The 27,762-nt window shown below is 43.3% G+C and overlaps 1 protein-coding gene and 1 long non-coding RNA gene across 4 annotated transcripts in view; one reads left to right on the top strand and one right to left on the bottom strand.

The window, feature by feature from the left end:
- The window catches only part of LOC115519934 (cytochrome P450 4B1), a 62,135-nt gene that overhangs the window by 26,321 nt on the left and 8,052 nt on the right, over nucleotides 1-27,762 (bottom strand). The gene's annotated exons all lie outside the window — the stretch shown is intronic.
- Nucleotides 456-27,161, top strand: LOC115519936. Of its 3 annotated transcripts, none has more exons than XR_003970639.1 (3): nucleotides 456-573; nucleotides 6,642-6,844; nucleotides 27,131-27,161. It is a non-coding gene; the product is annotated as an uncharacterized LOC115519936 (long non-coding RNA). The 3 variants fall into 3 exon arrangements; XR_003970640.2 differs by lacking the exon at nucleotides 27,131-27,161 and adding an exon at nucleotides 24,487-24,605; XR_003970641.1 differs by lacking the exon at nucleotides 27,131-27,161 and adding an exon at nucleotides 21,096-21,126.

Below are 27,762 nucleotides of genomic sequence, written 5' to 3'. Positions count from 1 at the left end.
TAAGTCTCTTAACCTCTCCAGCTCTCTGGTTGCTAATCCTATAGAACAGAGGTTGTAACAGTATATACCTCATAAGATTGTTCAGAGGATTAAAGGAGATAAAGTGTATAAAACACACAATTCCCACACTGAGTGCTCAGTAAATTTAAGCTTAAAATTCTTCCAATTGTTTTTGGATGGGTATAATCAATGAAAGGAGAATGGGTGAGACAACCTCTAGCTTTGTCTTTGGAACTGCTTGTCCCACTGAGATCGACTTGCTTCAGAGCAATGCCAGCCACCCTGGCTGGTGTTTAGGCCCAAGTATGTACAAGTTGAGGGAGACAGCTCAAGCTATGGAATGTTGGCAGCGTAGGGTAGGATCAGGAGGCCTGGAAGCCGGCCATGTTCCATTCAGGCACTACGCAGCAAGACAAGCCAGGATTCTGCCTCTGGAGTGGCCTGAGGGCCTTTGACTGAGAGTGCAGGATCAGGTCCCTGGAATAATGGATTTGGGGTGTGCTGGACAGTCTGCTGGGCTGGGAAGCTGAATTCCAGGTCAATCTCTGCCATGGACTTGCCGTATAATCCTGAGTAAGTATGTTCCTTCTCAAGTCTTCAATCTGCCCATGTGTTCAATGGGAGGGTTGGACAAGGTCCCATCTTGCTCTAAGACATTTTATCTGAAAGAGTCTGACACCCAAAAAAGAGAACATACCTAGTCCCAAATCACGGATGAGTCTGAACGCAGCTGGAAGAATTCTAGAATTAGAAGAAATGGAATGGAAGAGAGACCATTTGAGTAAATAACAAGGAGGAACTTTAAGAACTAATGAAAGACATAATCCTTAGAATCAAGAATTTTAATAAATTCTAAGTGGATAGATGAAGAAAAAAACCCACATCTCAACACATCACAGTGAGTCTGAAGACGGTATTCTCCATCTTCTGTGCTTTATTGTTGCTATTGAAAAGAAAGTCATTAGTCTAATTTCCTTCCTTTATTGCTAATTACCTTCTGTCTTTGCAGTTCTGCAAAGTGTAAGAGAGAATAACCACCAACCTAGATGTGAATACCCAGAGAAACTATCTTTCAAAAATGAAGAGGAAATAAAGACATTTTCAGATAAAAAAGAGAATATACCTGAAAACTAAGGAAAGTAGATCCCAGATGGAAAGTCTGAGTTGCAGTAGAAAGTAGAGAAAGTGGCAAATCAATGGGTAAATATAAAAAGACACTGACTGTATAAAACAACAGCAATAGTGTCTCATGGAATGTTAAAAAGAGAGAGAGAGAGAGAGAGAGAGAGAGAGAGATTACCAAATAAACTGATAGTAATAATAAAAGATAGAGGAGGAAGGAGTAAAGTGTCCAAAGGTCCTTGGATTATTCAGAAGGAGATAAAGTATTGATTTTACTTTAACTTTAAACTTTGATATGTAAAGTTTGATATGCTAAAGTTTCTAGGTAGCCACTTAAGGATATATTTCAACAACTTTTATGGGGCACCTGGGTGGCTCAGTTGGTTGGGCATCCAACTTCGGTTCAGGTCATGGTCTTGGGGTTCCTGAGTTCGAGCCCCACATTGGGCTCTCTCTCTCTGCCCCACCCCCATTCTCCCTCCCTTTCTCTCCCTCTCTTTCTGCCCCTCTCCCACTCACACACACTCTCTCTCTCTCTCAAAAAGAAATAAACATTTAAAAAAAAAAGAATAGGGGCGCCTGGGTGGCTCAGTCGGTTAAGCGTCCGACTTCAGCTCAGGTCACGATCTCGCGGTCCGTGAGTTCGAGCCCCGCGTCAGGCTCTGGGCTGATGGCTCAGAGCCTGGAGCCTGCTTCTGATTCTGTGTCTCCCTCTCTCTCTGCCCCTCCCCCATTCATGCTCTGTCTCCCTCTGTCCCAAAAATAAATAAACGTTAAAAAAAATAAATAAAATTTAAAAAAAGAATATATTTCAACAACTTTTAAACATGGTAGAAAATGGAGTGAGAGAAAATGTTTAGTCAATCCAAAAGAAAGCAAGAAATACAGAAAAAATGCAGAATGCCATCTTCAATAAGAAATAGAAAAAAGAAAGCACAAAACAAAATGGACAGAGGAAGGGGAAGTTTTGCACCCAGCTGAGGCAGGGAGGCTGGGGAAGTCTGCAAATGGTACTGAGGGCACTTTCCTGACTTTGACCCCTAACCTTCAATAACCTACAAGAGGCTCCCACCTATGTCCTTCAGAAATACCATTTAAGTAAAAACAAAGCACTTGTTATGTAAATGCAAAAAAGCAGTGCTCCAGATATTCCCTACTCCTCCTCCAAAACATACCTCCCATTCCAGTTGAGGGTTCCTGTGCAGATTAGATGTTTAATTTGCACATGCAAAGATAGAAGGTGCTCCGGTCAATTTCATGGGCCTTTTATTGGGATTCTCCTGAGCACAGGAAGGACTGACCCAACCATTGGGGCGCATCAAAAATGTAAGAGGCTTAGGGGCACCTGTCTGGCTCAGTTGGTGGAGCATATGACTTCTGCTCTCAACGTTGTGAGTTGGATCCACGTTGGGGGTAGAGATTACTTAAAAATAAAATATTTAAAAAATACTTATAAGAGGCTTGGTATTAGACTCAAATGGGGGTGGGGTGGGATTCCTGGACATGCCTTGCAGCCTGGAGATAGGAAAAGGACAGGAGAACAGGAGCTCACAGTTACAGAACACTTACCATGCCAGGCCCATTATACAATCAGCCTGCCAGGCAGGCACACCTGAGCTTTGAGATGGTAAACTCCCCATCACTCTGAAGTAAGTGAGCAGGGCTAGGGTTACAGTCAGTGAGAGAGAGGAAGAGGGGCTGATTCAATGCCCACAGAAACTCCTTTCTCCCTAGCTCAGAGAACAGGGCTCCACTTGAGCAAAGCAGGCCTTTTGATGGCCCATTCTCTGGGGACAATCGATGGGCTGGGGCAGGTACAGGTCAGGGCAAGTGATCAAGTTACCTGGCTATCCTGTGGGTCCTGCACCCGCCCTGTGACAGCTCAAGCAATTAGGCAGAATTTAGGGTTAGGACAGTGTCCAAGATCTCTGAGAGCTGGCTAAGTACCTTCGTCTCTTTGTGCAGCCTACAGCCCTGCCCTGGGAATGGCTCCCTTTACTGTGATCAGGAAACATTTCCTGGCCCTCAGGCCTGCTGAGGGGGAGCTGAGCAGATTTAGAAAAAGGGCTGGGCTCAGAGAAAAGTCCTGCTGGTTTGAGCAGGAATGGGTAGGGGTGTACTCTGGTGACCTGGGCCAAAGCCATGGCAGAGGAACAACTCTGGGGCCAGAAACAGAACACAGTGGATGGAGGAGTGAGTGGGGAGTAAAGAATGTAGGCAGTGAGGGACACGGATCAACTGAGCAGGGCTCAAAAGAGGAGAGGAGCACCAAAGTGTGCTTTACTTTAAAGGTGGAGAGACCAGAGCATTTTTTAATGTTGAAGGGAGGATTCTTTTAATGCTGAAGGGAGGATTTTTTTTAATGCTGGGAGAGAACAAGGTTGAAAATGCAGGGCACGGGGATAAGAGATGGACCCAGGTCCCAAGCAGGCAGGAAGACACGACCACTCCAAGATGGAGAAGGTGCAAGAGAGTGGGGTGGGCTGAAGGGATGAAGGTGAGGTTCTCAGGGGATCAAAAAGGATGCTGGATCCTTCTCAGGGCAGAAGCCGGGTTCAGGCAGAAGGGAGGTTACCCTGAGTAGAAGACATGAATAGGAAATGGTGGCCACCCAGAGAAGCTCAGGGACAGTGTCAGAGAAAGGACATAGAACAGAGCGTGAGCTGGGGCACACCATACTGAAGGCAGATAAAGGATAACAGAACCTGCCTGGAGCGGAGGTGCACAGAGTCTATGAGGGCTATGGCAGCCCTGGATAGAGAGCTTAGCCCAGTGTCAGTGATAATGGGCTCTGAGCACCTGCCCACAGTACCCCGACTGGTTCCTCCTCAGGGACTGTTCTTCATCCTTCAAGACCCGGCCTGGGGCCTTCCCCAGTCCCTGCCACCCAGCCAGAGTGAACACCTCCATCCTGAGAGCCCCCGCAGGCCTCTCTTGAGAATCGCAACCCCTGAAATAGTGCCAGGAGCACCCAGATCTTTAGGTATGTTGCTTTTATTTTCCCTTTAACCCTTATAACACACTGTCCATAAGCAGGAATTACCATCCCTATTTTACTGAAGGGAGGACTGAGGTTAAGAGAGAGCAAGACAGTTGCCCAAGATGTCTCAGCCAGGACTTGGCCAGGTCAGTCTGACCACAAAGCCCAGCCTCTCCACTTTGCCATGATTTCCCTGCTCTGAACTGTGGGTTCCAGAGGGCAGGAATGGGGGCAGCAGACCCAGCATGGTGCTTGGGAATATTTGTTAAGATGACACCAGAGACAGATCATCTAGTGTGACCTTTCAGATGGATAAGGAAATTGAGGCTCAGTAGAGGAAGAGGGACTCATCAGGGTTGCCTGGCAAATTGGTCCCAGTGCTGGCTTAGGACACAGATCTTCTGACTCTGAAGCCAGAGGCAGGCCTAGAGAACCCAGAATAATGTTTGGCTCCTTTCCTTGGCACCACACTCTCACTTGTAGCTAATTATTTGCCTGCTAATCCCATTGTATACTAGGTCAGAAACAGAGTCTCCTCTGACTCTCTTCCAGGGTCTTCTGGAACTTTGGAAGGCTTCCCACCAATCTCCCTGCTTCTTCTACCAAAGGAAGCCATTCCAAGAAACAATGCAGCCATCTTGCCCAAGAAATCTGGGCTGGGAGCTGAGTCCACAGGCCAAGGGTTAGGCTGGGTCCTCCTTGGAAACACGAGAGAAGTCACAGATCAGAAACATCTGTGGGAAGGGGCCCAGATGTGATTTGGAGAAGTGGCTACAGAGCCGAAGTCTGTGTAAGAGGTAGCCACCCAGAAAGGAGTGTGGGAAGGGCACTTCAGGTGGAGGGAACAGCAAGAACAAAGGTGGTAGAAAAGTGAAAGATGAAAAGGACATCACAAGTTCAGGATGGCTGTAATCAAGGTGCCATGAGACATAGGGTTCAGGAGTAATAGGGGAGGAGATAGTGTACAGGGCTGAGTGAAGCCAGAAATCCTCCCCATACAAGGAAGAGAATGGCACTGGACACTTCAGGCGAGAACAGAATGAGCAAATACCACAAGAGGGAACAAAGAGAAAACTATTTGAATCATGGCACTACTCAGTCTAGAAGCTACCAATGGGATCACACCTCTCACCCTCAGGATGGAAGTCAAATCCTTTGCAACCCAGGCCCTGGTACAAGCAGATTCCTGCAGGTTACCCGATGTCCCGTCCTCACCTGCTGTTCCCTCCTCATCTCCTGCTCCTTATGCCCAGGACAAGCTGTGCAGTTCTGTTCATGCTGTTGCCTCTGCCTGGAATGCTCTCATAAGCTCAAATGTCACTTCCTCCATGAAGCCCTCCATGGCCTACACTTGCAACTGGATACTCCCTGCTCTCTGCCCCAACGTACCCCAGTGCTGGCCTCCACCACAGCTCTGGTTACACACCACAGCTCAGTTTTATAATTATATAACAGGCGCCCAAAATTATATAACAGGAAAGAGAAAAGTGTTATTTTTAAAAGGCATCTGCAATCTGGGCCAATTGGCTTAGGAAGGAAGAAGGTAGATCTGTTCTTAGGGTAAAAAAAATGTTCTTCTGGTTGGAGAATGGCCCTAAGAGGGCACTTTTGATGAAATGCCCTGCCCATAGGTTAGATGTGAGCTGAGTGGAGAGAGTTTAAGTTGTTCTGTGAGAAGTTTCCTACCCAGGGTTCTGCTATCTGTGTGCCTCTTTCCCTGCCCCTTCCGGTCCCCACCCAGGCAGCTAGGTAGGCCCAGGCTCTTTGCAATCAGAGTTAAGTTCTTGATTTGGGGATTCAAATGCTGAGACCTTGAATTCCAAAAACCTAGGCTTTGAACTTCAAAAGCCTAAGCCCTGAAGGATTTGGAGCATCAACTCTATAACGTATAGTAGATCTGGAGAAGTACATGCTCAGTCAGGGCCACATTCCTGCAGGTGAGACCAGAACTGAACTCAAGTGGGGCAGCAGGGAGAGAGGAAAGGCTGGGATGAAGAAGAGATGAGACACTGACAAGTCCCTGAGAAAGGTCTTTGCATCGCATATGTGAGAACTCTGTGGAGATAAGAGACACGTGTAACACCTAGGGCAAGCCCAGGAACACAGCAAAGCTGAGTAGTGGCTTTGGAGAAGTGGCAAAGAAGGGGATGGCATGGTGCCTCTGGGCTCACAGCTCTTAACCTCACTGCATGGGAGCAAATGAGGTTTCCGTGCACTTAGGTGGGGTGCAGGGGCGACTGGGAGGGAGGTGGACCTGGAGAGGCTGGTGGTTGAAAATGAGGGAAGACATGGCAGCCACCCTCATGAGTTGGCAATAAGGGTGAGACAGCAGCATGTACAGCTCAGGATATGCCCCCAAGATCAGGCACCCCAAGCACCATACTCCCCACAATTGCAGTGACTACTAGAACTTGACATACACCTGGCAGAAGAAATTAGGAAACCCTGTAGTGACAGAAACATGTTTCTGGTGCCTGTAGGGAGGGTGTCGGAAGAAGAAAAGCTTAAATGTGGAGACAGAACATTTCATTTCTTGCAGCCTTACATTTATGGACTAAGAATCCAACTGTTGGATGGTTCCCCATATGAAAACCAGAATTACTGCAGCTGAAGAGGTACAGGAAGACTGAGGGCAGAAGAAGAAAGAAAGGCCAGAGATGACAGGAGAGAGCTTCGGCTGAAAGGTGGACAGGACCAGCAAGAATCCCCTGTGGTGTGGAGCGCCTGTGAACTTGCACTGAAGTAAGTGTAACACTCAAATTTATGTTCTCATCTGTCTTGGTCTTTCCTGCAGCTCCCCTCTGTGGCCCCAAATTGTCAGTCTCACCTACTACAGACGCTAGCTTTCCATTAGTGATGCTTTGTCAAGATGAAGAAGGAGAGGCAATGGTGTGTATGCAACCAAGCACCAAGAAAGAGCATGGTCTTGCCAGGACATATGGTGGATGTGGCCAGCTGGCGCTGAGGCTGGGGTCTTCTCAAAGTTTCCCTCACTCGCATGTCACCCACAGGTCACCTGGGATGTCAGCTGAGGCTGTTGGCCAGAAACATACACATGGCCTCTCCATGTGGCCTGGGCTCCCTCATGGAACGACAGCTGAGTTCCCAAAGCAAGTGGCCAGAGAGAGAGCTTGACAGAAGCTCTATCACCTTGTATGATTTTGACTCGGGAATCGGGTAGCATCACTTCTGTCTCATTCTGTTTATTAAAAGCAGATCACAGAGGTTGGCCCACACTCAAGTGGAGGGGATTAGACTCAACTTCTTTTTTTTTTTCAAGTTTGTTTGTTGAGAAAGAGAGAGCGAGCAGGAGGGGCAGAGAGAGAAGGAGAGAGACAGAGTCCCAAGCAGGCTCCACACTGTCAGTGCAGAGTCTGATGCACAGCTTGAACTCAAGAAATGTGAGATCATGACCTGGGCAGAAATCAAGAGCTGGACACTTAATCAACTGAGCCACCTGGGTGCCCTTAGACTCAGCTTCTTGATAGGAAGAGTATTAGAGAATTGGCAGACATGCTTAAAACCACCACAAAGACCAAAAGGTGACCAAGAGAAACACAAGTCCCTGAGAATCTCTGAAAATATTGATTGTGAGGGTCACGCTAGTTTCCCCACCATGGTGGAAATGGGTCTCAGATGATTCTATTTGAGTAGCAAAGAGCAGGATGACCTGAGAGGTTAGAGGACTTTGGGGAACCAGTGTGCCTGACTGCCAGTGTGCCTCAGAAGCACACTCACTGCCCTCTGCCCCTGGGCATTGGACTATGCAGGTGAATGAGTAACCTACTATAACTGGAACCATTCAGGGTTTCAGTTTCCAGGGTGGGCACATGCTTGCTTACACTCTGAAAAGTTTGTAAAATGCATGATGCTCAAAGGAGCATTGCTACAAGAGAGGGTACAACACTTTTCATAAATGGAAATGAGCATCTGGAATGGACTTTGGGACTGACCAGGTCTCCTCTGGACACACCCAGAAGTGGGCAATGGTTCCTCCAGTGATCAAAACTCTCAAACTAAACCAGGCAGCTAAAATCAGTATAGATATATTGAAAAATTAATCCCTCTACAGCAGTTAGTGTCTAATAATAAAACAATCAGACCTGTGTATTGCAAACATGTCTGTGAGTGGGAGGAGGACAAGACAAGGGCAGAAAATGTGAATCAGTTTCTGCCAAAAGGAAACAAAAAAAAGAAAAAAATCCCAGGGCCCCCCAGCTCCCATTGCCTCTGAGGACCCTCCCTTGGGAGAGGCTCAGCTCCTGACAGTAAATTGTTCACCTTCTTCCCTGCAGCAAGTCCAGAAGAGGAGGAATTACTTCTGCTTAGTCATTGTTGCCACTTCCCTGAGAGAATGGAAGTCCCAGAACACACGCATATTACTCAACCTGTCCACTTTGACTCTCTCCCATCTCTAGCCTCACCTTCTCCCTTGCCCTCTCTCCTGATAAGCGACAACAGGGAATGGATAATGTGGAGGCCAGGAGCTACACAGAGACTTTGTAAAGACCATGGGCAGACTTCTGGAGAGGGAAGTGGCTGGGGAGAAGGGAGAAGGGAATGTTCCTCAAAGCACAACTCAAAGATAGGCTCTCCCTCTGGCCATGGTGGGGTGTGGTGGGGGATATGCCCTACCTGTGGAAGGGTACCTGGAGGAAGGGGCAACCTGACTAGCAAGGACAATGAAGCCAGCTCTTTCTTCATGCCACTTGGTACAGTTTTCCCAAAACCTCAGAGGAGATTAGAGCAGCAGGAACTAAAAGCCACGGACCTGAGCAGTGAAGCCATCTGAGATCATGTTCATACATTCAACAGACACCCATTAAGGTACTACTATGTGCTGGACCCAGTGCTGAGGGCTGGGGACACAGCTATCTCAGACATGGTGCTTGGGGTCAATGGAAGAGACACAGAATTAGGGCAGTCACGTGTTTTTGGTGCTGGAACACGAAGAGGAGAGGAGGAATTTGTTTTAGCTTGGGTGGAAAGAGAGGTCATGGAAGCCTTCCCAGGGAAGGGTCACTAGACCTGAGTCTGGAAAGATAAACAAGCATTCCCTAGCAGAGGAAGTAATGTGGGTAGCCAAGACCACAGAGGTGGGGGATAGCTGGGGCACTAGGTGTGAGGATGGGGTAGACTGAAGGAAGACCCTAGAGAAGCAGGCCAGGCCCAGACCATGCCCAACATTGCAGAATTTGGAGGAATTGGAGCTTTACCCTATAGAGGCCATGGGAGTGCTGGAAGGCTTGAAGGGAAGTGAGGCATTGGCAGTGAGGCCCACTGTGGCTATGATGTGGGGATCAGTGTGAAGAGGTGGAAAGGTGTGGAGGGTGGGAGATCAGTGGGGAGGGCTGACAAGAGATGGTGGAGGCTTATGCTAGGGCAGGGGCTATTCAGGAACACCTGGACGCAGGACTAGCAGCAGCAAGACCAGGATAATTGGCAAGGCCAGAGGCCAGTGGTCAGGATCCAGCTGTCCAGTGTCCCAGATACTAACCCCAAGCATCTGGTTCCAATCCCAATCGCAGATTTGAATGGAAAGAAGATGTGGTATTGTAATATATAATAACATATATATATGTTAGAAATATATGTTATATATAGAAATTTATATATAAATATATAAAATATATATAAATGTATTTTAGAAATATATGTTATATATAGACATATAAATACGTAAACATATATATATATACACACACACACACACACACACACACACACACATATAAAGATATATATATCTTCCCTTGGTTCCTGGCACAGAGCTCCTAAAACTCTTGTAAAACCTAAGAACACTAAGAGCATCTTTTGTTCTAATATTTGTCTTTGACCCTGGTTTTGAACACAGGGCTCCTGAAATCCTTATAATTTCCTGGGCGATGGAAGTGTCTTTCATTCCAACAAGGCAACTCTGGGTGTATCCTGGATAGCTCCTAGATGAGGGCTAATCACCAGAAAAACAAAGCCATAATTAGAAGCTTGGAATTTTCAACCGTACTTCCCATTCTCTTAAGAAGGGCAAAGGGCTACAAATGGACTTAATGATTTAACATTAAGATGCCTCACTAAAGATAAACCCTCACTAAAATCCCAAAAGTACAGAGTTCAGAGAGCTTTCAGGTGGGCAAACACATCCACACCAGGAAAACAAAAACTCCTGTGCTCAGGACCCTATGTATCTTTTCATCTGGATGTTTGTCTGCATCCTTCATCATATCCTTTTATAATGTACCAATAAACCTAATTAAACTGTTTTCCTGAGTCTGTGAGCCACTCTAGCAAACTAATCGAATGCAAGGAGGATTTCACTGGAATTTTTGATCCATATATAGCCAACTGGTCAGAAGCACAGGTGACAAACTGAACTTGTGACCAGTGTTAGGGGAGGTGGGGGCACTTGTAAGACGGAGCCCTTAACCTGTGGGATCAAACACTATTTCCAGGAAGATAGTGTTAGAATTGACTACAATTGTAGGGCACCCCACTGGTGTCCAGATGATTGCTTGGTGTGGAGAAAAACCTCCCCACATTTGGTGACTGGAAGTGAAGTGTTCTGTGTGGATAGCAAAGAAGAGTCACTGGCAGGAAACATCCAGTAGGAAAGAACCCAGCTTTTCCTGAAAAGATAAAAAGTTGAAGCTTTTTCCTTTTTAGAAATATTGGGGCCAGCTTCAGAAAGAAAAGAGAGATAGAGAGAGGAAGGCATCATGGGAGACACTGGGCAGTGACAGAATCCAGTGGGGGAGGCAGGGAGCAGGGTGACTTCCTCCTCGAGCTGGGGATCTGCACTCAACCCTGTATGGTGTTGACTTGGAGCAGTAGGATGGCTGGGAGGGAGGAGGACCCCTCCTTGACTTCATTCAACAAGTTCATTCAACAGACATTTGTCCTGGGCCTGCTGAGGGAGAGGCACCAATCTTTTGGAAACAGCAGACCTGGTATGCCATTTACTAACTCCATGGCCTCAGGCAAGTAACTTAATCTCTGGGCCAGTTTTCCCATCTGGAAAATGGAAATGATCATCCCTTCCATATATAGTTGTTTTAGGGATTAGAAACAGTAATAGCAGGAGGAGCCAAGATGGTGGAACAGCATGGAAGTTTTTGTTGTGTCTCGCATCCATGAAATACAGCCAGATCAACACTAAACCACACTGCACACCTAGAAAACTGATTTGAGGATTAACACAACAATCTGCACAACCTGAACCACAGAACTCAGCAGGTACATGGTGCGGAGAGATGAACTAGGGGAGAAAGAAGCCGCGGATGGCAGGGAGCTGTTTGCATGTGTGGAGAGAGGATGGAGACGGGGGTGGGGAAAATATGGGAAAAGCACACCCCCAAAAGCAGCTGAAGAGAAAGTGGAAAAGTGGAAACATCCACAGGGACTGAACTAAAAAGGGAGAAAAGGAGAAAGGAGAGGGTTTAAATTCCATTAAGACTCTATAAACAGGGGGAGTGCAGAGTCTGAGGCTCCGCAGCTCAATACCTGGTGGTGCTCTGGTGGGAAGGGCAAATCCCCTGAAGTCCGGGGGTCTTCAGGCCACACAGAGAGAGGCAGTTCCCCTGCTGGAAAGACATCTGGTAGGGGCTGTGTGGCCCCCCACAGGCAACAGTTCCAGTGGACCTGGGATAACAACCACATTCGCTGGTGCTGGAACAAGGTGGTTGGGAGTGAAGCCTGGTACCAGACGCATGTTGTCATTTGCCATAATCTCTGAAACGCTGCTGTGACACAATCGCATGAACTTTTTCTGGGGTGGGCTGGCACCCAGCTGCAGTCTCTGGGCATCAACAGCAGCACAGTCCTGCAAATGTTCCTGGGTGCGGCCAGCACCCAGCCATTACTCAGTGAAACTGTCCCGCAGAGGGGCAGAACAGGTCAAAGCCACAGTCCCTCAGAAATAAGGGGTGGGGAAAAACAGCCACATCTGAGATAAAACTCAGGAGGGAGGTGCTGCCTAGGGCTTGGTCACGAACAGTGTAAAAGCAGGGAGTGGACGGAAGCCAAAGACAAAGGATGGGTGCACTATTGCTGATCAGGGAGAACAGAGTTCTGATAATAGAGACTGAGTAGCTAGATGATGCCATTTTAACTGCTCCCGTACATGCACGTGCGCACACACACCTACAAGCACTGCAACAATCTACCACAGTAAGCTAAGCAGCGCCATCTAGTGGAGAATGGAGCCATTACAGTAAGCCCCACCCAACTGGGCCAACCTCTGTCTTCAGGAACACAAGTCTCTCTGCCTGCTTAGTTTATGGACTATAAAGCGCTTCATAGTTTAACTTCTGGGGGAAAACGAAGAAATTTCAATCATATTTCAGTCTGTTCACTGGTCCATCTATTCAATTTTATTTTTTTCTCTTTTTCATTTCTTTCTTTTTCTTGAATACAGAAAGAGAAAAAATTATTTTTATTTTCAATTTTTTTAATAATATTTTTCTTTAATTTTTTCTACTATATTTTTACTTTTGTGTAAATTTTTTCAAATTCTATTTTACTTCCTTCATTTCACTTAATTCTATTTCAGTGTATTCAGTTTTTCAAATTTTCAAACAATTTCCTTTTTCTTTCCCCTTTTTTCTCTAATCTGTCAAGCCCCTTTCAAGACCCAGACCAAAACACACTAGGATCTACCTTCATTTATTTGATTACATGTGTGTGTGTGTTGTTTGAAATCTTTTAATTTTAATTTTTTATTTTAATTTAATTTATTTTATTTTATTTCACTCATTAATTCCTTTTCTCATTTCAAAATGATGAAATGAAGGAATTCGCCCCAAAAGAAAGAGCACAAAGAAGTGATGGCCAGGACTTAACCAACACAGACACAAGCAAGATGTCTGAACCAGAATTTAGAATCACAATAACAAGAACTAGCTGGAGTCAAAAATAGATTAGAATCCCTTTCTGCGGAGCTAAGAGAAGTAAAAGCTAGTCAGGATGAAATTAAAAGAATGCTATAACTGAGCTGCAATCTTGAATGGATGCCACGGCAGCAAGGATAGATGAGGCAGAACAGAGAATCAGCAATATAGAGGACACATTTATGGAGAATAATGAAGCAGAAAAAAGAAGGAGACTAAGGCAAAAGAGCATGATTTAAGAATTAAAGAAATCAGTGACTCATTTAAAAGGAACAACATCAGAATCATAGGGGTCCCAGAAGATGAAGTGAGAAAAAAAGGGGTAGAAGGGTTATGTGAGCAAATCATAGTGGAAAACTTTCCTAACCTGAGGAAAGACACAGACATCAAAATCCAGGAAGCACAGAGGACCCCCATTAGATTCAACAAAAACCGACCATCAACGAGGCATATCATAGTCAAATTCACAAAATACTCAGGCAAGGAGAGAATCATGAAAGCAGCAAGGGAAAAAAAAGTCCCTAACCTACAAGGGAAGACAGATCAGGTTTGCAGCAGACCTATCCACAAAAACTTGGCAGGCCAGAAAGGAGTGGCAGGATATATTCAATGTGCTGAATCAGAAAAATATGCAGCAAAGAATTATTTACACAGCATAGCTGTCATTCAAAAAAATAGAAGGAGAGATCAAAAGTTTCCCAGACAAACAAAAATTAAAGGAGTTCATGACCACTAAACCAGTCTTCCAAGAAATTTTAAGGGGGACTCTCTGACAGGAGAAAAGATGAAAAATACACACATACATACATACATACATACATACATACATACATACCAAAAGCAACAAAGACTAGAAAGGACCAGAGAACACCACCAGAAACCCCCAACACTACAAGCAACATAATGGCAATAAATTCATGTCTTTCAGTACTCACTCTAAAAGTCAATGGACTAAATGCTCCAATCAAAAGACACAGGGTAACAGAATGGATAAGAAAACAAGATCCATCTATATGCTGTTTACAGGAGACCCACTTTAGACCTAAAGACACCTTCAGATTGAAAGTAAGGGGATGGAAAACCATCTATCATGCTAATGGTCAACAAAAGAAAGCCAGAGTAGCCATACTTATATCAGACTATCTAGAGTTTAAAATAAAGACTGTAACAAGAGATGAAGAAGGACATTATATCATAATCAAGGGGTCTATCCACCAAGAAGACCTAACAATTGTAAACATTTATGCTTCAAATGTGCAAGCACCCAAATATATAAATCACTTTATCACAAAAATAAAGAAACTCATTGATAATAATACCATAAGAGTAGGGGACTTCATCACCCCACTTACAACAATGGACAGATCATTTAATCAGAAAATCAACAAGGAAACAATGGCTTTGAATGACACACTGGACCAGATGGACTTACCAGATATATTTACAACATTTAATCCTAAAGCAGCAGAATATACATTCTCCTCCAGCGCACATGGAATATTCTCCAGAATAGACCACATACTGGGACACAAATCAGCCCTCAACAAGTACAAAAATATCTAGATCATACCGTGCATATTTTCAGACCACAACGCTATGAAACTCAAAATCAACCATAAGAAAAAATTTGGAAAGGTAACAAATACTTGGGAGACTGAAGAACATCCTACTAAAGAATGAATGGGCTAACCAAGAAGTTAGGAAGAAATTAAAAACTATATGGAAGCCAATGAAAATGATAACACCACAACTCCAAACCTCTGGGATGCAGCAAAGGCAGTCATAAGAGGAAAGTATATAGCAATCCAGGCCTTCCTAAAGAAGGAAGAAAGGTCTCAGATACACAACCTAATCCTACACCTTAAAGAGCTGGAAAAAGAACAGCAAATAAAACTGAAACCCAGCAGAAGTCAGGAAATAATAAAGATTAGAGCAGAAGTTAATGCTATCGAAACAAACAACAACAACAAAAAACCAGTGGAACAGATCAATGAAACCAGAAGCTGGTTCTTTGAAAGAATTAACAAAATTGATAAACCACTAGCCAGTTTGATCAAGAAGAAAAAGGAAAGGACCCACATAAATGAAATCAAGAATGAAAGAGGAGAGATCACAGCCAACACAGCAGGAATAAAAACAATAATAAGAGAATATTATGAGCAATTATACACCAATAAAATGGGCAAGCTTGAAGAAATGGACAAATTCCTGGAAATATATACACTACCAAAACTGAAACAGGAAGAAATAGAAAATTTGAACAGACCCATAACCAGTAAGGAAATCAAATTAGTAATCAAAAATCTGCCAAAAAACAAGAGTCCAGAGCCAGATGGCTTTCCAGGGGAATTCTACCAAACATTTAAGGAAGAGTTAACACCTATTCTCTTAAAGCTGTTCCAAAAAATAGAAATGGAAGGAAAACTTCCAAACTCTTTCCATGAAGCCAGCATTACCTTGATTCCAAAACCAGACAGAGACCCCACTAAAAAGGAGAACTATAGACCAATTTCTCTGATGAACATGGATGCAAAAATCCTCAACAAGATATTAGCCAACCGGATCCAACAATACATTAAAATAATTATTGGGGTGCCTGGGTGGCCTAGTCAGTTAAGCGTCTGACTTCAGCTCAGGTCATGATCTCTTGGTTTGTGAGTTCAAGCCCCACGTCAGGCTCTGTGCTGACAGCTCAGAGCCTGGAGCCTGCTTCGGATTCTGTGTCTCCCTCTCTCTTTTCTCCTCCCCTGCTCATGCTCTGTCTCTCTGTCTCAAAAATAAATTAAAAACATTTAAATATTTTTTAAAAAAATTATTCACCACGACCAAGTGGGATTTATACCTGGGATGCAGGGCTGGTTCAATATCCGCAAAACAATCAATGTGATTCATCACATCAATAAAAGAAAGGACAAGAACCATATGATCTTCTTGGTAGATGCAAAGAAAACATTTGACAAAATACAGCATCGTTTCTTGATAAAAACCAACAAGAAAGTGGGGATAGAAGGATCATAACCCAGGATCATAAGAGCCATGTATGAAAGACCCAATGTTAATACCATCTTCAATGGGAAACAACTGAGAGGTTTCCCCCTAAGGTCAGGAACAAGACAGGGATGTCCACTCTCACCGCTGTTACTCAACATAGTATTGGAAGTCTTAGCCTCTGCAATCAGACAACACAAAGAAATAAATAGCATCCAAATCGGCCAGGAGGAGGTCAAATTTTCACTCTTCGCAGATGACATGATACTCTATATGGAAAACCCTAAAGATTCCACCAAAAAACTGCTAGAACTGATTCATGAATTCAGCAAAGTTGAAAGATATAAAATCAATGCACAGAAATCGGTTGCATTCCTATACACCAACAATGAAGCAACAGAAAGAGAAATCAAGGAATCGATCCCATTTACAGTTGCACAAAAAAAACATAAAATACCTAGGAATACATCTACCCAAAGAGGTGAAAAAATCTATACACTGAAAACTAGAGAAAGCTTATGAAATAAATTGAAGAAGACACAAAGAAATGGAAAAAGATTCCATGCTCCCGGATAGGAAGAACAAGTACTGTTAAAATGTCAATACTACCCAAAGAAATCTACATATTCAATGCAATCCCTATCAAAGTAACACTAGCATTCTTCACAGAGCTAGAACAAATAATCCTAAAATTTGTATGGAAGCAGAAAAGACCCTGAATACCAAAGCAATCTTGAAAAAGAAAACCAAAGCAGGAGGCATCACAATCCCGGACTTCAAGGTGTATTACAAAGCTGTAATCATCAAGACAGTATGGTACTGACACAAGAACAGACACTCAGATCAATGGAACAGAATAGAGAACCCAGAAATGGACCCACAAACGTATGGCCAACTAATCTTTGATAAAGCAGGAAAGAATATCCAGTGGAATAAAGACGGTCTCTTCAGCAAGTGGTGCTGGGAAAATTGGACAGCGACATGCAGAAGAATGAACCTGGACCGCTTTCTTATACCATACACAAAAATAAACTCAAAATGGATGAAAGACCTAAATGTAAGACAGGAAGCCATCAAAATCCTCAAGGAGAAAGCAGGCAAAAACTTCTTGGATCTTGGCTGCAGCAACTTCTTACTCAACACATCTCCGGAGGCAAGGGCAACAAAAGCAAAAATGAACTACTGGGACTTCAACAAAATAAAAAGCTTCTGCACAGCGAAGGAAACAATCAGCAAAACTAAAAGGCAACCGACAGATTGGGAAAAGATATTTGCAAACGACATATCATATAAAGGGTTAGCATCCAAAATCTATAAAGAACTTATCAAACTCAACACCCAAAAAAACAAATAATCCAGTGAAGAAATGGGCAAAAGACATAAATAGACCATTCTCCAAGGAAGACATCTAGATGGCCAAACGACACATGAAAAAATGCTCAACATCACTCATCATCAGGGAAATACAAATCAAAACCACCATGAGATACCACCTTACACCTGTCAGAATGGCTAACATTAACAACTCAGGCAACAACAGATGTTGGCGAGGATGCGGAGAAAGACGATCTCTTTTGCATTGTTGGTGGCAATGCAAGCTGGTGCAGCCACTCTGGAAAACAGCATGGAGGTTCCTCAAAAAACTCAAAATAGAACTACCCTACAACCCAGCAATTGCACTACTAGGCATTTATCCAAGGGATACAGGTGTGCTGTTTAGAAGGGACACATGCACCCCCATGTTTACAGCAGCACTATCAATAATAGCCAAAGTATGGAAAGAACCCAAATGTCCATCGATGGATGAATGGATAAAGAAAATGTAGTATACACACACACACACACACAATGGAGTGTGACTCGGCAATCAAAAAGAATGAAATCTTGCCATTTGCAACAATGTGAATGGAACTAGAGCATATTATGCTAAGTGAAATAAGTCAGAGAAGGACAAATATCATATGATTTCACTCATATGTGTCATTTAAGGAACAAAACAGATGAATGTAGAGGAAGGGAAGCAAAATACGATAAAAACAGAGACGGGGGCAAACCATAAGAGACTCTTAAATACAGAGAACAAACTGAGAGTTGCTGGAGGGGAGGTGGGTCAGGGGATGGGCTAAGTGGGTGATGGGCATTAAGGAGGGCACTCGTTGGGATGAGCACTGGGTGTTATATGCAGTGATGAATCGCTGGGTTCTACTCCTGAAACCAATACTATACTGTAGGTTAACCACCTTGAATTTAAATAAATATTTTTTTTTTAAGATGGTGGATGTTATCAATGCTTTTATGCAGACATTGTGATAATAATATTGTTTTTCTCCCCTTATTCTATAATAGAGTGAATTGCACTAATTTTCAGATGCTAAATCAACTTTAATTACCAATTTTTTTAATGTTTATTTATTTTTGAGAGAGACAGAGACAGAGCATGAGCGGGGGAGGGACAGAGGGAAAGGGAGACAGAATCTGGAGCAGGCACCAGGCTCTGAGCAAGCTGTCAGCACAGAGCCTGACATGGGGCCTGAACCCACAAACTGCGAGATAATGACCTGAGCCAAAGTCGGACACAACCAACTGAGCCACCCAGGTGCCCCTAAACCAACTTCAATTTCTAAGATGAACTCCTAGTTGTTCATAATATATCCTTTCATGTGTAGCTGGTTATAATTTGCTAGTATTTGTTAGAGATTTTTGCATCTATTTTCATAAGAAAAAGTGAGTAATTTTCTTTCTTTGCAACGTCTTTCTCTTTTTTTAAATATCAGGAGAGTATTGATCTCCAAAGGTAAGTTGGAGAAAGCTCCCTTCCTCTGTTGTATTTGGAATGAGTTTGTGTTGGATTAGTATTATTTCTTCCTTTAATGTTTAATAAAATTCACCAGTGAAGAAATTTAGGCCTGGATTTTCTTCTCCTTTATTATTTTTTGGGAAGAGAGGGAAGAGATTTTAATTACAAATTTAATTTCTTTATGATATAGGACTCTTCAAGACATCCCCCTTTTTCTTGAGTAATCTTTGCAGTTTGTACTTTTCAAGAAATTTGTCCACTTCTTCTAAATTGTCAAATTTACTGGCATGTTTTTCAAAATATTACCTTATTATCCTTTTCACATCCAAAGGACATGTAGTGATGTTTTTTCTTTCATTCCTGATGTTGATAGTTTGTGTCTTCTCTCTTTTCTCTTGATCAGTCTAAGTACAGATATATCTCATTTTATTGATATTTTCAAGGAACCAGACTTTAGTTTAACTTTTTCTATTGTTTGTTTTCTATTAAATGATTTCCACTCCTATCTTTCTTATTTCTTTCCTTGTATTTATTTTAAATTTAATTTGCTCTTTTTTACTGGTATGTTAAGGTATATATTTATATAATTAATTTTCAACTTTTCTTTTCTTTTTTTTAAATTTTTAAACATTTATCTATTTTTTGAGAGACAGAGCATAAGCAAGGGAGGGGCAGAGAGAGAGAGAGAGAGAGAGAGAGTCACAGATTCTGAAGGAGGCTCCAGGCTCTGAGCTGTCAACACAAAGCTTGACACAGAGCTTGAACCCATGAACCATGAGATCACTACCTGAGCTGAAGTCAGATGCTTAACCAACTGAGCCACCCAGGTGCCCCAACTTTTCTTTTTTTCTAACATAAGAATCTGAATTGTAAATTTTCTTCTATGTTATATTAACCACAACCCTCAAATTTTGATATCCTTTGTTCTCTTTTCCTGCCTTTCTTTAGGTAGAGTTTTTGCTTGTTTTTACTATTTCATTATATTTCCACCAGTAGCCTATCAGTGATGCATCTTTCCCCTATGCTTTACAATATTTATCTGTAACTTAACCGCAATCTACCTTCAGACAATATTATATCAATTAATACATATTGAAAGAGACATAATAATATGCTTCTGTCTCCCTCCTATCCTTTGTTGTCATACATTTTACTTCTATATATGTCATAAACACCACAATACAATGTTGTTGGGGTTTTTTTTCATTAAACAGTTAATTTCAAATTTTTTAACTAAGAAAAAAATTCTGCATTTAAATTTCTTGGTGTTCTTCATTCCTTTGTATAGGTCCAAATTTTCAGCTGGTATTATTTTATTTGAACTTAAAGAATTTCCTTTAGCCTTTTTAAAAGTGAAAACTTGTATAAATTCTCTCAGCTTTTGTTTGTCTGAAAATGTCTTTACTTTCCTTCATTTTTGAAGAGTATTTTCACTGATGTATAATTCTAGATTAACATCTTTTTTTCTCATTCTGTTATTTTTTTATGTTTATTTATTTTTAAGAGAGAGAGAGAGAGAGAGAGAGGGCAAGCGGGGGGAGAGGCAGACAGAGGGAGACACAGAATCTGAAGCAGTCTCCAGGCTTCGAACTGTCAGCACAGAGCTGACACGGGGCTCAAACTCACAAACCACGAGATCATGACCTGAGCCAGAGGCTTAAGTGACTGAGCCACCCAGGAGCCCCATCTCATTCTGCTCTTTAAAGAAATTATTCTGGGGCGCCTGGGTGGCGCAGTCGGTTAAGCGTCCGACTTCAGCCAGGTCACGATCTCGCGGTCCGTGAGTTCGAGCCCCGCGTCGGGCTCTGGGCTGATGGCTCAGAGCCTGGAGCCTGTTTCCGATTCTGTGTCTCCCTCTCTCTCTGCCCCTCCCCCGTTCATGCTCTGTCTCTCTCTGTCCCAAAAATAAATAAACGTTGAAAAAAAATTTTTAAAGAAATTATTCCTTTGTCTTTTGGCTTCCATTGTTCCTAATGAGAAATCTATGATATTTCTTATCTTTATTCCCCTGTATATAATACATAACTTCTTTTATGTCTGCCTCAAATATTTTCTCTTTATCACTAGGTTTTTAGTAAATTTGTTATGATGCGCTTTGGTATGGTTTTCTATGTGTTTATTCTAGAGTTTGTTGAGTTTCTTGGGTCTGTTGTTTATAGCCTTCTTGTTTCAAAAACATTTTGGCTACTATTTCTTCAAACATTTTTCTGCCTCTACGCTTTCTGGGATCCTGGTTATCCACATGTTATATCACTGCAGTGTTCCATAGGTAATGAAGCTCTATTCACTTTTTTTCAAGTCTTGTTTTTTTCTTTTTCTGCTACAGGTTGGATATTTTTAATTACTATGTCTTCAAGGTAACTGATGTTTTCTTCTTCATTATCTAATCTGGTTTTTAAGTTACACAATGTCATCTTTAGTTCAGATATTGTACTTGTAAACTCTTAAAGTTCCATTTGGTAACTTCCACTTCTTTCCTCATATGTTCATATTTTCATTTAAATCTCAAATATCTCTCTCTCTCTCTCTGTATATACATATATATATAATATACATATATATTAGCTACTTCAAAGTCTATGTCTGCTAACTCCATCATCTGTTTTATTTCTGGGTCTATTTCTATAGATTAATTTTCTCCTGGTTATAGGTCATATTTTCCTGCTTCCTTCCATGTCTAATCATTTTATTGAATGTCAGACATTGTGAATGTTCCATTGTTGAGGGTCTGAATTTTGTTTCCTTCCTTTAAAGAATGTTGAAGTTTGTTTTGTTTGGGCAGGAATTTAGGTTACTTGAGGGTCAGTTTTGTTCTTTTTAACTTTTATTAAGGTAGCTCTAGAGTACCTTAACTCTGAGACTATGTTAGCTCTACTATGACTATGACCCTTTTGAGGTCTCCACTGAATGCCCAGGTGTTCAACAAATTCTCTCCCCAGTAGCCAGCTGGAATTTTAATGTCTCCCAACCTGGTTCGGCTTATACCTACCCAGTAGTTATTATTTCCCCACACTCATTAAGTTTCACCCTGTGCATGCACAACTTAGGATTTAGACAAAGACTCAAGAGAGACCCCTACACAGATTTCTAGAACTTTTTTCTGGGTAGGTCCTTCCTCTCAGGTACTCTACTCCTAGAAACTCTTCTTGAGTTTTCTCTCACTGCTCTGCCAGAAAGTGCCATCAGGCATAAAGCTAGGGTAATCGTTAGGCTCACCTTGTTTGTTTTCCTTCTTTCATGGATCATAGTCCTGTGCTAGCATCGTCCAATGTCTGGACAGTTGTTTCATATACTTGTCCAATTTTCTAGTTGCTTATGCAGGAGGGAAAGCCCAGTACAATTTACTCAGTCATGTTCCATGTTACTTCATTGAAATGTTACTTCAAAAGTTGCAATCACTCCAACAATACTCCCTGTCCTCCTTTCCTGCTTCATTTTTCTCCTTAGTACTCAGCATCCAACACTATCTATTTTTGCATTATTTTGCATTATTTTGAATTATTTCCCTTCATTAAAATCCAGGCAGGCAGAGATTTTTTGTGTATTTTGTTACAGCTGTAACAAGCACAAAGATAAGTTGTAGCTCAGGCACAAAGGTAAGTTTTTATAATACATTAAGGACTCAATAAATATATAATAGATGGATGAATAGATGAAGTTTCAAAAACTTTCCTAAATGACATCCCTAACCTTTCTGCATCTTGTATCATGGTGCTGATACACCTTTATTGCTTATGTGTCTGTTTCTCTTCTTCTCTCTCTCTCTTTCTCTCTCTCTTTCACTCTGTGTGTGTCTCTGTCTCTTCTTACACACACACACACACACACACACACACACACACACACACACACACCCAGGAGTTCTTGAATAACAGGAATATGATTTTGTCTATCTGTGTGTTCCCACCTCCCAACACAGGGCTGGTCACAGGAGAGTTGCCATTTATATGACTGGAAATTGTCCACATCTTAAAAGTGAAGTTTTCTAGAAAACCAGAAGAGGGCAGTACAAGGCCATGCATGTCTTTATTGTGTCCCAGTGCATCTTCTCTAAGTAGGAACTGGTCTCAGATGGAGCTGGACTTTCAGTCTTAGGCTTAGACACACAGAGCTAGTGCTATTCTCTCAGAAAAGGACTCAGGAGGGCCCAGGAAGCCTCCCTTAAGTTGTTCTGTCACACGGTTTTGCTGATTCACCCTCTCCCACCATTTACTCCTTCATCCATAAACACCCAGCCTTGACTGATGAAGCAGACACACACACACACACACACACACACACACACACACACACACACACAGTTCTTCTTTGCAAAAGAGACTTCCTTTCATGATCCCATCACCTCCTCTCCCAGCCTGTGCTATTTAAGTTTCATGGTTAAAATGGGATTTCTCAAAGGTCTGTTTCCTGGCCTCCCTGTTTACTTAATGCACTTTGCAAATTCCCTTGAAGCTTTTAATACACGCCATTTAAATTTAATCCTTACCACAAGCACTGCCAGGAGGTAAGCTTTGTTAGTTCCAATTTATAGATGAGGAACCAGGCTCAGAGAGGAAAAGGAACTTGCCTAAGGTCACACAGCTAGTGGGTGGAAAGGGTGAGACCTGCACCCAGATGTGCTAGTCCAGGGCTCCTGTGGTCACTTGCAGCCCCTTCTCCAGCTCAAGCTCCAGAGGAAGAGGGCAAGTGGGCTGGAAGCCACAGTGCATGCTCTTTCTTCTCAGGATTATTGTTCTCATCCCAAAATAAGCTCAGTCACTCCAGACTTGCTTCCCACCCCCCACCCCCCACTTCCAGTATAAACCTCCTCTGTGGTATTTACCCCCAGGGCCATTGCCTGCTTCCTGGAAACTCTTGCAGGGCAGAGCATGGATATTATTGGTGTATTCCAGAGCTTCACACAGCCCCCTGCAAGGGCTCCCTCAGACCAGGGTTGCTGGATGGATAAAGTAACCAAAAAGAAGGACAATGCCTAGAAACTCTTTAGAGTTTCATCTACTTCCCCCATAATTTAATCCAGCAAATAGTCCCTGAGGCCCTCCCAGTACAGGGCCCTGTGCTGGGGGCTAAAGACAGTTGACGGATGGGGAAACTGAGGCTACGACACAGCCGAGGCACAAAAACTTGCAGCAACTGAGAGGAGGCTGGGCCCAGAATAGAAGGAGAATCCCAGTGGGGGCAGCTCTCACCCCTGCCCATAATAATGCTGGGAACCAGTTGCTGTTTCCGGCTGCCTGGGACCCACTGGGAGAGAAACAATTGTTTAGCTTGGAGCCTGGCCCCTTTCCTACCACCCAATCTTTCCCTTTCCCATTGTCCTTAGGCCTCTCATCAGGGTACAGGATACAGCTGCTGGCAAAGCAAAGAAAAGAATGGGAAAAGGGTTGGGGGAAGCAGATGAGGCCATCCCAGGAGAGGACAGACCCTTACTGGTGGTCCCTTCCCAGATGAGCTGCAGACAAAGGCCTCAGGCTGCGGGCTCCCTGGGTGAACAAGTTGGGCTTCAGAGGCAAACAGATCCAGATTCAGGCCCCAGCATCTGCCTCTGACGTGAGGTGCCTCTTTTTCTGAGCATCGATTTCCTTCTCAGTTAGAGCATGGTAAGGTGCTTGCCTAGTGAGGATTGGCTTATTGTGGTGAGGATTAACACCAAAATGCCTGATACCTAAGTATTTCTAAATGTTCGTTTATCTTCCCTCCCCCCACTTTGATTATAGCAAACCACCAAGAAATATGATGATGGCAGAGAGGCTTCTTATAGCAGATGGAAGCAGCACATTCGATTAGGTAAATGACGATGTGTTACCAAGTCATCATTAAAATCAAATTTTAGGGGCACCTGAGTGGCTCAGTCGGTTAAGCGTCCAACTTAGGCTCAGGTCATGATCTCACAGTTTGTGGGTTCGAGCCCCACATTGGGGTCTGTACTGACAGCTCAGAGCCTGGAGCCTGTTTCAGATTCTGTGTCTCTGTCTCTCCCGGCCCCTCCCCTGCTCGTTCTCCCCCCCCCCCCCAAGAATAAACAAACATTAAAAAGTTTTTAATCAAAATTTAAAATCTGTAGTAAATCACATTTAATAATTAATAATGACATTAATGGAATAGCTGAAATTTATTGAGACATTTATTGACATTTCCTATGGGATAGGCACATTACTTGTTCACAGCTACCCTGTAAGCTGGGTATTAATCAGGGCCAGCTTCATGGATGTGTGAGTAGTGCAGTTACACACAGCCCTCCACTCAGAAGGGCACTCCATAACTGGGGTTTAATGCTCTGTGGCTACCATCTTATAATTCTTAATAATTTTAACTTTGAATTTGTGTTTTGTAAGTGAAGTCCAATGAAATAATGGAGCAAGCTCTGGGGACTTGGAAACTCAGCTGACACATAGCTCTGCCTCTCATTGTCTCCCTGCCTCACCCTCCCCAGAATGGGTTCTTGGCTGCCTGCTCCCTGGCCTCTGTCCCAGGCAGGGGCTTGGATTCAGGCATAGGGAAAATTGGGTTGAGGATGCCTGCCAAGTCATGAGGCAGGGCCCCATAACCCTGTGAGTATCCCCATGCCCAAAGGACTGCAACTTTAAATAGTGAATAATAAACAGGTTGAGTGCAAAATCACAGAAGCAAGAAAAAGGCTTTTTTTCCTGCTTTTTGAACAAGGAGCCCTGCATTTTCACTTGCACTGGGCCCCCCAAATTATGTAGTTGGTCTTGGGTACTATTACTACCACCATTTCACAAAAGTGGAGGTTCACAGAGGCTCAGTAATTCCCCTGAGATCACACAGCTACCAAGTGGCAGAGTTCAGGCACGGACTTGGATCCCAGAGGAAAGGATTCATCTGAGATCTCAAAGAGCCACAACCCAAGAATTAGAAGCCCTGGATCTGATTTCTGACCATGATGTTGGGCAAGTTTGCCCCCACTCTGTGCCTCAGTTTTCCCAAGTGATAGTGCTCTGTGGAATTTTCCCAAGGTAGCAGAGGGTGTCAAGATTTGGCTTTGCACCTATACAGGTTGAGATTTTGAGCACGGGAATGTCATCTCTGCCCACCTTCCCCACAGAGATGCTAGGAGGATTTAGTAGGCATCACTTGTCCTATATGACACTTCACAGCATATAAAGCACTTTCATGCCACTCCTTCCCCAGAAAGCTGGGCAAGGAATATTCTTATTACCAGTTTACAGACAGGGAAGTTGAAGCATCTGACCCACAGAGTGATTTAGTCAAGTTCACACTGCATTTCAGGCAAGTTTTGGAAGGGTTATAAGGGTTCCACAGATATATGTACATCCCCAAATGAAAAGATGGGTCACAACATTGGTGAGTCTGGTGTGGGAGCACACCATGGGCTTCTCAGTGCAGGAACACTTGCTCTGAGAAGGTTGGCTTCACCTCTGGTCTTAACAGTCCCAGGTATGAAGGAGGAGGCCAGAGAGACACCAAGAGCTCCTGAGAGAAGACACCTGACCAGCAACTTTCAAAGGTCCTGGGAATCCTTTCAGATGTTTACCCAACACAGGAGGGCTGTTATCCACAGATCGACAGACAAACAGACAGACAGAGGGGCTAAATGACAGACTGAGCAGAAGTATCCCCTTAGCTCTCAGTTCCAATCCTCAAGTCTCCCCACCCATGACTAGCCCACTGGCCAGTCCTGGGATAGGGCCCCATCTGCAGAGAGGGCAGAGTCTGGCTGACCGGAAGTCATTGCAGCTAGGTCATGCATCCTCGGCCCGGCACCACTCCCCTGGATTTCTCAGTCCCTGGTTCCCTGGGTGACGATGTGGCATCTACAACACAGGAGGGCCATGGGAAGGGCTGTCCTAAGCTAGCCACCTGTCTTGCCTGGGGACTCTCATGACCCCAGAACGTGTTTGTGAGATGCCTCCTGAAGTCAGGACCCTTTCCTGCCTGTCCCCAGACCTTCAGGAAGGTGCTAGTGCAGAGTTGTCCAATAAAACTTCCTATAGAGATGGAAATGTTCTATGCTGCCCCATAGCCACTAGCCACATATGGCTATGGGACACAGTGGCCAGTGAGACTAAGAAACTAACTTAAACTTTTTATTTAATTTTAATTAAGTTAAATGTCAACTTTAAATTGCCATGTGTAGCTAGTGGCTACCATACTGAGCAGCGCAGTTCTAGAAAAAAAAGGAGATAATAAAAACAGAATAACTGCACCATAATTGGGGCTTCAAAAGCCCTTTCACAAGCACCTTATCTGGGCTAGACAAATGAGAGGAGAGTAGTATCTTAACTGTCCTGTGAAACAAATGTTAATCCCCATTTTGCAGAGGAGAAAACTAAGGCTCAGAGAATTTTTTTAATGTTTTTATTTATTTATTTTTGACAGAGAGAGTGTGTGTGCAGGAGGAGCACAGAGAGAGGAAGACCGAGAATCCCAAGCAGGCTCCGTGCTGTCAGCACAGACCCCAAGGCGGGGCTTGAAGCCATGAACCGTGAGATCGTGACTGAGCCAAAACCAAGAGCCCAACGCTCAACCAACTGAAAGCTCAGAGAATTTAAATGGCTTCCATGTTGACAGAGCTAGTACTACAAGCATGACTTCATCCCATATCTCTTGATTCCAAAACTCTATTAGTACCTGTATTCAACCCTGCCCACTTCTGTAAACATTACATATTTATTGGCTTATTATTATTAGATGCCTAGCTCTGGGCTAGACACATACAGACAAATAAGAGACAGGCCTAGGCTTTGGAGGGGGTATCCCAGACAAAGATGAATAATTACCACAATAATATGGGGCTATAAAAATTACTTCAAGTGACTTTTTTCCAATTAGTTCAAAGCACTTTGTTTTAAAAACCACCTATATTTGATAGCTTTCAGATTTATATTTCAGGCCCCAGCCTCTGCCCAGAACTCCAGATGAATACAGACATACTTCATCTTATTGTGTTTTGTTTTATTGCATTTCGCAGATAAGTGCATTTTTTTTTTAAATTGAAGGTTTGTGGCAAC

Source organism: Lynx canadensis, chromosome C1 (assembly GCF_007474595.2).
Source record: "Lynx canadensis isolate LIC74 chromosome C1, mLynCan4.pri.v2, whole genome shotgun sequence".
NCBI lineage: Eukaryota > Metazoa > Chordata > Mammalia > Carnivora > Felidae > Lynx > Lynx canadensis.
Note: the sequence above shows the minus strand (reverse complement) of the source record. Positions and strands in the feature narration are given on the sequence as shown.